Source organism: Blastomyces gilchristii (genome assembly GCF_000003855.2).
Source record: "Blastomyces gilchristii SLH14081 genomic scaffold supercont1.2, whole genome shotgun sequence".
In the NCBI taxonomy this organism is placed as follows: Eukaryota; Fungi; Ascomycota; class Eurotiomycetes; order Onygenales; family Ajellomycetaceae; genus Blastomyces; species Blastomyces gilchristii.
In genome coordinates this window covers 3,008,233-3,020,631 of record NW_003101681.1, presented here as the reverse complement: position 1 = coordinate 3,020,631, position 12,399 = coordinate 3,008,233, and the positions used below count along the sequence as shown (strand labels likewise).

At 29.6% G+C, this 12,399-nt stretch overlaps 1 pseudogene across 1 annotated transcript; it reads left to right on the top strand.

Annotated features, from left to right (window-relative positions):
• The first annotated feature begins 5,472 nt into the window (after nucleotides 1–5,472).
• BDBG_16331 lies at nucleotides 5,473–5,561 on the top strand (annotated as a pseudogene). Its single transcript has one exon. The product of its transcript is annotated as a tRNA-OTHER (tRNA).
• Nucleotides 5,562–12,399: the final 6,838 nt, after the last annotated feature.

Genomic DNA, 12,399 nt, shown 5'->3' with positions numbered 1-12,399 from the left:
GTCTCATATAGACCTTCTTAGTGAGATGCTTATACAGATATATCATCACTATATTCACTTAACAGAGTGTTCAACTGTGTAGTGCTGCTATTACAAAAAGAATACAATTGATAGTATCAGTGATAACAGAAGCATAGATCTCTTCTCTAGAATTCTTCTTAAGTCAGTTATTATAAATCACTTAACATGATTTTCTAAGAATATTATCAGAATCAGCATTCAGGTCCGCAGGCCTATCTTTCTCAAGAAACACTCAACAGCTCAGAGTAATCAGTTCATCTCTCAGCATATCAGATCTAGAGATCAAACTTCATATATTGCATCTCTTCAGATCAGTAATCTTATATTACATGAACTTCTTTCAATAATCTTCTATTCTCTCTGACTGAGATGTGATATTCTTATAGAACCTCAGAAGATTACCTGTAACAGAGTTTAAAGTATAAGTAGTCAGTGATTTCACAGGCTGCAATCATGTAGAATTCAGATTATCAATATCAGAAGCATCTTCATCATCAATCAGATGAATATCAGATTCTGGTTCACTAGTATAGTTAATGAATGTCACAGATATAACAATCAGTTTCAATTTTTTGATGATCAGAAATCTCACATCACTACTAACAATAATCTTATCAGATTCAAAATGTCATAGATGATATATTGATGTGTCACTGAATTCAATGATACAATAGAAATTGACATATAAAGAAAGCTTATTCACAGGCTTCTGACATTCATGTAAGTGAATAAAAACATCTGTACTCAATCAGCAAAAATACCTCATATTCAGCAGGGTATTTGTAAGTGCATATTAAGAAATCTTATATGTACTTGAAATCACAGAAGTGTCTGCAGTAGAGAGTCAAAATTTCAAGTTATAAAGAACTGTAGATGTGAGAGTATTATTGATTATTACAATCACTGTCTCTAGAACATCTGTTCAGAACTTCTTAGAAAGAGTATCTTTTAAAAGAGCAGCTCTAATCTGTCATATAATAGTGTGAATTTCATATTCAGAAATGCTATTCTGGTGTGAGGAATGCGATGTCATTGATTCTCATTTGATATCATATGAATTCATGACTGTGTGCATATGTGTGAATTAGAAAACATTATCAATATCAGTCTGTAGAAAAGCAGGAACTGTATATCTGAGATTATTTATGAATCTGAGCCATAACTCAAAGTATTAAACAGTCTCATTCTTGAATCTTAAAAAATATACTCAACAATAGTGAGTTGCATCACAGATGATAAGTATTCAGTATTTAGTTCTCTGATGAGACTCTAAGAAGTGATCAGAGAGATCTTTCAATGTACATTTATCATCTGTAAGATTAATATGAACCTTCTCAATGAGTTGAATAGATCTAGACATCAGTATTTTTAAATAATCTTATATCATACCTGTCTTGACACATTCTTTGCAGAAGAACTTGATCTTAGAATCTTTAATTATGACTTCAGTATGAGAATTCTTGATCATAGCAATTATAGCATCAGCATGAATGTGATCAAGATCATAGTGTCAATTCAAAAGAGTCTTTGATATCTTTAATATCTGTGTTTTCACATCTGCAGAATCAACATTATTAACAGTAGTAACAGCAGTTACAGAAAAATCAACTTTTCAGTCAAAATCATACTCATGAGATATTGTGATATACTTCACTGTCTTGTTCAGATGATTGAGATTCTCATTAAACTTCTGTTTATCAATCTTATATATGTTGTTCTAAGCAGTCTGAACTGCATGAAAAATGACATCATTCAGAGCTCTGCAAATGAAAAATGAGGGAATAGTGAAAGATAATGTAAATCAGAATCTCTGATCTTCAAGCTTTGCAAATAAGAGCAGGTTAACTGTAATATTAGAAATATAGTGAACATTCTGCAAGTTAACATCATCACTCTCAATCTTCAAGGTGACAGTCTCAATCTTCTTAACAAGCTCAGTTCCCTCAGTCACAGAATTAACAGAGATGTTATTATTAAAAGGTTTGATGTTTGAAAAAGAATGAAGCTCACTCATCATATTCAGACTTACATATGTGTTCAAATATCAAGATCTAGAGGATGATTTTCTAGTGACTGTGAAAGAGAAATAGAACTCAATCTTCATAATTGCTGTATTTGCTGCTGATTGAGAACTTATTAAGTCATTCTTCTTCTCTTTCTTCTTATCATCATTCTTCTTATTCATCTTCTTTTTCTTTTTATCAGAGTGTAAGATGAAACACCTGTTAATAGTATGTTCATGTCTTCTGCAGTGAGTGCACTTTCATACAGTTGTGCTTTTATTCTTATCTTTGTTCTTGTTCTTGTTCTTTTTCACAGTCACAGAATCAGTCTGAGACTGCTTTTTCTATTCAGTGATGATCTTCTTGAATGTACAATTGCTCAGTTACTTCATTAAATCATCAATATCAATGTTGACAATGAGTTCTTAGTCAGTGAAGAAAAACTCATTCAAACATGTCTTGATACACAGTCTTTGATAATCTTGCAGATTGTTAAGGAAAAGATCATAATATACATCTTCAATGCTCTGACAGAGCTCCTTGTGACAGGTATCAAGATAGCAGAACTGTCTCTGAAAAGTAAGATAGTCACTATTCTTGACTTTTAATTTTGTCAATTTCTTGAAGACATTAACTCATTCTTCACTCAGTGATATCACATATTCAATATTGATCTTGTTTCACTGAGCTGCAGTATTGTCAGCTTTCAAGGTTTCAATAGTGATTCAAACATTTTCAACAAGACTTGATAGTATACATCTATATAGAGACTTGGAACAGATCTTCCACTTCTCAGAATTGATATGACATGTAAAAGGGAATTCTTATTAAGTTCTCAATAGAATGTCAGTTTCATCAATAACTTTCACATCAGTCAACATATCAACACATCAGACTTCATAATTAGAGTCATCAAATGTGGTCACTAATTTAATGTCTAGTGCATATTTGACTTCCTTCTGATATTTCTCTAACTCATCTCCCATAGTATCTCTTTGTACAGAGACAGATGTAGTGAGATGTTGAGTGGTTTCAGTCACAGTTATTTAATTCTATAGCATCATCTGCATAAGATCTATAAGATTGCCTGCAGTGTAATAGATAGGTTGATTCAGATCATCATTAAAAATTAGCATTTCAGAGATGAGAGATAGTGAAGAATTTAATGAGTTGAAATGAATAGATTCTACAGATAAATGTTGACTCTGCTTTTCTTTGTTCTGAAGTTTCTTCATTATCTCATCATCAAATTTCATACTCTGGTGAAAACTGATCTCAGTCTCATCTTGCAAGTCAGAAGCCTTCTTATAATGAGTGATCATTCTATCAATAAGTTATCTAGTGAAGTGTGTGGTTCTGGGCCTTGAGCTGAACTCTGAAGTAAAAGGTGTATCACTCATATCAAGGTGACTCTGCTTCTTCTAGATATGTAAAAAAAAAAGTGATATTCTTCACAATGAGAAACATGCTTTTTCAAAAATATAAAGTATGTGAATCTGCTGACTGACAGATTCAGGGAAAATGAAATATCTCTAATAAAGAGTGAGAGTCTTTTCAAAAAAGGTGAACTATTCATGTTAAAAATGTTGATACAATATTTTAAAAAGAAAAATGTGCCATCTGAGCTATAATCTGTAGAATAGTTGAAGGTTGTATTGATAGATCTATCTACAAGAACATAATATAGTGATGAGTCACGTGATCTAGTGGGATCGCTAACCGCAATGGCCGTAACAGTCAACAATAACAAATCAAAAGTATTAAAAGATAGTGTATAGCTGTTTTAACAGACTATATCTAATCAATTTCCATCTCTTCATATTCAGATATTTCTGAATTCAGCTGTTTTCTTGTAGCTGTTTGAGTTTCTGATAGAAAGTCTATTAGATATTTAATTCCTGTCTCAGTTGAGAGTAAAAACCTTATATTTAATTGATTTAAATTATACTTCTCTTTCAATCTGGCTCTGAGACTATTATATAATGCATAATGCATTACAATATACTCAGGATTTTCATTTGCATTGCAGAATGAGCATTCTGTTGTATCAAATCTATCATCAAATCTTTGTATATAAGATTTGAAATAACCATATTCTAGTTTCAGCTGAATTATAGATGAGAATATTTTCTTTTTACATTTAATTAAACAAGATTTTCACTTAGGTTTTGTCTCAAATCTTGAATAATGTATACTCTTCTTTTATTTCCATCAGCTTTTATTTCACTTCTTTAAACAAGATTCTTTTATCTTTCTCTTTATAAATGATCAGAACACTAATTTTTGACTAGATCTGCTTAATTCTGAACCCTTTTTTACTGCTGAATCAGCTAATTCATTGGCTTGAATATTCATATAAGCAGAAACTCAGTGTAGATGAATTATCAGTTTTAATAATCTTTTCTTTTAAATCTTTATAACAGAATTTAAAATCAGTTCAAGATTCATTTAATCATTATGAATCTGACTAATTTTAAGTCTTTTCAAAGCAGCTTGACTATCAGAGAATATTCATATCTCTTTCAAGATATTTCCTCTTTTATCAGATTTTATCTTAACAAGTTTGAAAGCTTTTGCTATCATAAATAGTTCAGCATTAAATACTTCAGATTCACAGCCTAAGTTTCAGAAATCTGAGATGAAATTGATATTATCTTTAGTATAAACAATACCTGCATCTAATCTGTTCAAACTCTCATTTTTTAAGTCATCTGAGAAAACCAGAATAGAGTCTTTTATATTGATTATAGAGATCTTCTTCAAATGCTGGTTATATTCTCTCTCTTTAGATAGTTCACTTATTTATGAGTCTATGAGAGATTTCAGCTTTTCTCTTCAGAGAGATATCTTCTCATGATCAATTTTCTCAATATTTAATAATGAAAATTGATTTTTAATCAGTGAATATAGTCTATACAGTTGAGAGAGCATTTTATTTGAAGCACTGTTCTCATTTTAATCAAGAAATCTATTTCAATTCAGTTCATTTTCTGAGTTAATTAATGAAAATAAAGAAGAGACTCTTTCTCTGATTATATAATTTAAGCTCATCTTCATGACTCCCAGAGTATAGTTCATGCAAGTCTTTTCAAATTGAATAGTAGAAGATGAAATTGAAGCTTCAATTTTCATTGCTTTAATAGAAGATGATTAGAATACTCTCAGAATTCTTCTCAAAGCTCTGTTTTACAAACTTTGAAAGAGTTTAGTGAAATTATCTTAATTATTTCATCAAACTTGAACTTCATAATCAGCTACTGAGATGATACAGACTATGTATAATTGTCTCATAGTCTGAAAGAATAGATCTCTCTCAGTACTTAATAGTCTGATTACACTATTCAGTAGTCTCTCTGTCTTGATGATTCTTTGTTAAATATAATATTTAAAATTTAACTTAGAGTTTAATCATACTTCTAGTCATCTGACATTCAAACTGAGTTTAATCGCCCCGGTGGCTGAATGGTTAATGCGGCCACCCGGTAGCGCCTTGATGTGGGAAACCAAGGCGCGTGGGTTTGAAACCCGCACGGGATACACCAAATCCAGAACTCAAGCACCTCAGGTTCCTAATAAATACAGAGGTGTGCAAATCGCGTTAATGAATCGCTCTATGTTCCTGGGCTGGGAAGTTATTATCGCATGTATCTAATTGTCACTCCTTTGTATTTTCCTATGTTCTTGTTATCTTGGCGTGGTCTCAACACCTGTATTTCCTCCTGTATAACCAACACTTGACCTGTATTTAACATCATGCAAGGACTCATCATAAGCTCCGCTTGCATATGAGTATAATGAAATAAAAATAATAATAATAATAAAACTGAGTTTAATCTCTTTATTCAAAAGAGTTAGACTTAGGTTTTTCTCATTGAATCTTGAAAAAAAGTGAATTAACTCAGTTTTATTCATATCAAATTGAATTATATTGATATCTGCTCTAATAAAAATTTTCTTTACTACTTTCTCAATCACTTCTAAATTCTCTTTGCTTGTTTTTAAACTGTAGACTAGATCAATATCATCTATATAACTTGAAGATCTTACTATTTTCATCTCTCTATTCTTGAATAGATATGCAGTGTATATTGTAAATAGAACTGATGAGATTGAAAATTCTTACAGTACTTCTATTTTTATCTCAGTCTTATCTTATTTTATTTCATCAAAGAATAGTTGTATGACTCTTTTAGACATAAAACAGTTTACTCATTTTATTAGAGAAAGTGATAGTTTTAATATCTTCAAAGTTTGAATTATCTTAGACTTTGAAACATGATCAAATATATTTTTTATATCAATAAAAACTGCAGTTGAGACCAGGTCTTCATACTTTGCTATTTAACTATCATGAACAACTGAAAGAACAGTGTTAATTACAGAATATTATTTTCTATCTCTCATTTATTCATTAAATAGAAGAGAATTACTAATAGAGCTTATAAAGAATAATCTAGTAGCTATTATCTTTTCTAGAATTTTTCTCAAATAGTTTAATAAAGATATTACTCTATATTACTTAGAAATTGAGTCTTTTCTATTAGATTTTATAAGAATTACTTGAGTAGCTTCTCTTCAGCATTCAGAATAATAATTATTTTTTAAGAGATTGAAAAAGAGCTCAAAATATTCATTCTTCAAGTAGAAATATGTGTTTTGAATAATCAAGTGATTGATTGAATCAGGCCCTGCAGCAGTTTTAATTGACCTTGAGAAAATAGCTATCTCTAGTTTATCTTGTGTAAGCTCAGATGATTTCCAGTTATTTTTATCAATATATTTATGAAGTGCCATATTCTTCTCTTCTAAATGTAATGAGTTTTAAAAGAGAATTGTTATAAAGACTTATCACTTTTTCTTAGAAGAGTTTACTGTATATAATTCATTCTGAAATTCATATTCTAATGTTGAAAGCTTTGCTACACTTCTTATTTAAGTATAGTTGAAGGCTTTAAAAACTTCTTTTTCTTATACTTCTTTAAGAAATCTGTTTCAGCAGTCTGTTTTAGCTCTTTTAATATCTGAGAAATATTCATTTCACATAGTTTTGAACTCTTTATCAGATATTAAGTTGTTTCTTCAATCTCTCTTAGCAGTAACTAATTATTCTCTTTCAGAAGTGATATTCTCATTTCATCAAGATTTGAAATACTTAGAAGACTTTTTCTTTGAAATATTTTCTCTAATACTTGTTAGAAGAATGAATGTAATCAGCTTTATTTCATTCTCAAGTATTTTATTTAAGATATCTTGACTCTGATTTCAATAGAGCTCACTCTGCTTTTCAGATTTCAGCTATTTTATACTTTTGTCAACTGCTTTTCAATCAGCTTTTTCAAAGTTATACTGATTAGAGAGAAGAGGATTTTCACTCATTTATTTTTAACTCAGTTCAATATTAAATTGAATGATCTCATGACCTGATTCTGAGGTCTCATTTAAATCAATAAATCAGTTTATAAGTCTTTTTTCAATTTGATTTTATAATATAAAAGTTAGATCTGTAATAGATTTCTGTTTCATATCTTTTCTACAGAATGTTTATTAATCAGACTTGTTAACTAAATCTATTCAATACTCAAAAGTTTATTCAATCAGTTTATCTGCTCTTACTACTCTTCTTCATTCTGAATTTTATCAGAGATGATATGCATTGAAGTCTTCTACAATAATAGAGTTTTGTAAGAGAATTATATTCAAAAATTCTCTATCAATTATTCAGAAATTGTTGTTTACTTTCAATGACTTTTCATTATAGATATTTATGAGTTGAATGATTTCAAACTCATTCTCTTTATCTGTAATATCACTCACTAGAATATTGAAGTCAGATATGACATCAAATGTCAGATTAAATTAATATCTTGATCTTTTTTTTCTGTAAGTAACTACTCTTGATTTTATCTCAGATTTTTCAGGTAAAAAGCAGTAATAGCTTGAATGGAAAATGATATACTTTTGCTCAGTATCAAAGTTTGGTTCTTGATAAAGTACAAAGTCAACTTTTTATTCAAATGCAATCTGAAGACAAGAATGAATGTAATTTGACTTTCTATTCACATTGTTTCAAATAAATGTGATTTTTAAAGAATTTTTAAACTTCTTTTGTTGTTTTTGTTACATATTCATACTAAAAGATAGTAGAAATAGAGCAGAATCTAATTACTATCATCTGATAGTAGATTATAACTGTTTTAAAAAGCAGGAATTTCAACTGCTTACATTCTTTCTAGTTTATTAACAGAGTCATTTCTCAATTCTCTAATCTTAACAGATGTTTGAGAATTCAAATTCTGTTTATATTTAGCTGAAAAGCTTGAGTTTGAGACTTTAGATAATTAAGAGTTTCTTCTCTTTGAGCTTGCAGTTGTAGATTTACTGACTTAACTGTTATCTTCAGTTTTAGATTGACTTTGAGCCTCTTCTTTTCTTCAATTCTTTTGAATTCTTGAAGCAAATGTGCATTCTTTTAAACTAGATGCATGCTTTTCTTTACAGTTGAAGCATTTAAGCAGAGTATATTGATATATTTCATCTCTTTTTGAGCATATTTCACATTTATACTTACTAGTTTTGTGATCTTTAGCATAGAACTCACATGTTATATCTCTGAAATAAGAGATTAGAAAGTATTCATATCTTTGACAGTTTGAATACTGTGTTTGTGTTTTGAGATTCATTCTTGAGTCTTTGTATTCATGAACTCTCATTTTCAAATCTGTCACTCTCACTTAAGAGATTTTTAATTGTTCAAGTGTCTTTATATAAACTAGAACAGAGACATTTATTCTGATTTATCTGAATTTAATTGAATTCAGTTATACAGGCTTCTTTCTCAGTTGAATAGAATTGTATTTCTTTAACTTATTTTTAAGAAGTAGTATTTCTTTCTCACAGTCAAAAATTTCAACTGAAATATTATAAAGAATGAATTTGTCTCACTTTTCATCTTTCTCAGATAGAATTGTTGTATTTAACAGAGATTCTAATGATGATTTTCAGATATTCTTATTTTCAATAAGCAATTTCACACTGAATTCAGGTATTGTAGTTAGAATGATAGAGTTTTCAAAGAAAGATAACTCAATTGAAGCTTTAACTAATTTTTAAACTTTAATATCATATAATAACTGAGAAAAAAACTGCTGATTAATTTCATTTCTAATTTTGAAACTGAGATTTGAGTTCAGCTTGTTCTTCTGCAGAATCTCTCTATTTAAGACTTAGAGAATAAGTCTTCTATTTCTAGAGATTTGAACATTTTTCTCTTTTTGCATTTTCTTCTCTTCTTTCTTATGAAGAGAAGTATGAGCATTTTTTCTATGACTACTTTCAGAGTTTTGAGCAGATTTTCAGACAGTAGATTTAGACACAGCAGATTCTACTGCTTGAGTATATATTTTTTTCCAATTTGAGAAAGAAATCAGTGAAGAGAAGTCAGTGATTATAATAGAAGTGTTCAATGTTTTTTAAACTGTATTTGAAATTCTAAGCTTGAACTTAATCACTTTCTGTAGTTGTCTAGCCTGAGCATGAAGAATTAACAGAACTTCTTCATTCATCTCAATCAGACACTGTTTTTCAAGGATTTTACTGGCTTTTTCAAGCTCTTGTATTTCAAGAACATGTTATTTCTCTATTTCTTCTTTCTTTCTTCTCTTCAGAATTTCAATCTTAGAAATAGCATCTGAGAAAGCATCTTAATTCACATTAACTGAGTGTATTTTTAAACTCATTTTTCTCACTCAATGAAAAGTTGGTCAGACTGTTTCAATTGAGAGATTTATCAGTCTATTTTCAATTGAAAAGTTGATCATACTATTTCAAAAGAAGAAAGACTCTTGTGTATAAAATATCTGATTTTTTTCACACTAGTTCAGTAACTAGGTTAGATTTTTGAAGAGAATCTAATAAACTAAGATTAGTTTTTGAGATAAATTAATAAAATCTTTACAATCTCTTTCTTGAAATACAGTGAGAAAAAGTATGATATCAAATGATAATAAATCAGATAATATAACAGTTTTTAAGAGAAAAACTGCTAAAAAATAAGTTAATTTTTTACAGAGAAATTCATTAAAACTATTTAATTTCATTCTAAATTATTCAATTCTTCTCACACAACAAGTGTGCAACTCAAATCAGTTAATAAAGAGTGTAAAAAAGAATTAAGTATTAATAAAAGCTCTTCAGTTACTGAAAAAGTAATTCTTACTTAAAAGAATGTGAAATTATGATAGAAAATAACTCTGTTTTTAAATCTTTATAAGAATGTTGTATAAAATTCATAGAAAAACATCTTACTTTTTTAAGAGAAGTAAACCACTAATTCTAAGATCTTTTTTTTTTTTTTGCATTAACTGCTGCAGAAGAATGAGATAGAAACTACTAAAATATATACTACTATATACTCTCTATCAAGACTTTCTCTCTTCAGAGTCTTGATATTATAGAGAATATAAGGCTGTTTTTATATAATAATATAATTATTGTCAGCAGGATGTAGAGAAACTGGTTATTTATATCTCAAAATAGAAGACTTTATCAATGATTATATCAATATAAAGTTAATTCTTAAATTTAATAGAAATCTAGTGTTGCTGTTCTGAATTTCTTGCAGAATCTATTGAATATTAAGATATTAAAACTCAATTTAATATATCTCACTATGCAGGGATCAAAGACTCAGTCAGATCATGAAATATACTGATTTTATAGTTGTTAATGTGTTATTGACTTATTGTCTACTGATTATATATTGAATACAGTTTCTGAGATGTCTTTTTGTATTTTTCTGCTGAGGATGAGCTAGATTGAGAGGAATGATGTAAGAGTGAGACTTGATGTTAATGTCTTGATACATCAAAGATAGAGAGAGTTTTCACAGAGATTGTACTTCAGATATGTCTGTTGATTGAGTGCTTAATATTATTGCTGAGATATCTTTTTCTATTTTTCTGCTGAGAATGAGCCAGATTGGAAAGAATGATACAAGGATGAGACTTGGTGTTGATGTTTTGAAACATCAAAGATAGATAGGGTTGTCATGAAGATTGCTTCTCAGATATCTTCACAATTACAGATCAGAGATCTTCCAACATCAAGAAGATTGATGCATATGACTAGGTCTCTTCACCTTACAATTTGTATGGCAATTTGGCCCAGGGTTGTGGTGTGATGGGGGTGAATGGGGGATAATCCCACACAGAAGTTTTGAACAATGTCTGGTTCATGTTTGGCTGGATAACTCCACCACCACACGGGGTATGCGGTCGGCGATGGGGTCAAAATGCTTGGATGATTGAGGGCCTTTCGATGAATCTATCGGCGGGTTCTTATTCGAAAGATTGAGCGAGTTCGTGGTGAAGCGGTTGACTGCTGTTTTTTCTTCATTGTCTATAGAATACTATTTTCAGACATTAAAATAGAGATCTTTGAACATATAAAAAACTGTCACTTCAAGTTGATACTAACTATTAAAAAAATGAAAAAAGCAATAATATCTTATGAGATTTTTACAGCCTGCTTACATCATTTTCTATTTTTTGAATTTTTTAATCAGAGCTGTAATACCTGTAGAGATACTCACTGAGCTGAGTTATCTATAACAGATTTATAATCTCACTCTGCTCTCTATATAAACACTTCATTTCTTTCTTTATTTTATAAAGCTGATGCATCTTCACTTGCAGCTGTAACAACTCTAACTTTATAGTCTTACTATCACTCATCTCATCATTCTTCTATTTATTCTTCAGAGTCACAAATATCATCTGTTTCTTTTTAACTAAATTAAATAACTTAGCTGTCTGACTCAGCTTTACACTGATAACTTACTTCTTTCTCTTTCTCTTCTTCTTCTCATTCTTCTCTGCAGCAGTTGTATTCATAGAGACAGCAATCTGCTGATTCTCTGTTATTTACATATCAGCATATACATTTTATATATATATTTTACTAATGAATTTCAATGCTGTAGTCTGTGAAGATAATTTATTACTTATCAGACTACAAGCTGCAGTATTTACTCAGTGAATTGTAGTGATAATTTACACAGACTCTCTTCAACATACTTAAGATTATAATACACTTAATAAACAGACTGTAGTTCTTCTCACATGAGCTGCACAGTAAGATGACTTTGATATTATAGCTGTGAGTAAGTGCTGATTCTATATTTATTATTCTTTTCAACTGAGACTTGAAATTCTTTTCATACAGTACTATATCTCTCTTAGACTTCATCTCTTATTGCTGTGTAATAATCTCACTGTTATTCTTAGTAATCTGTTCTATCAACAGCTGTAGTCTATATTCGGATATTCACATGTTGATAAGCTGCTGATATGACTGCTGAAGAAGAGATGCAGATGAA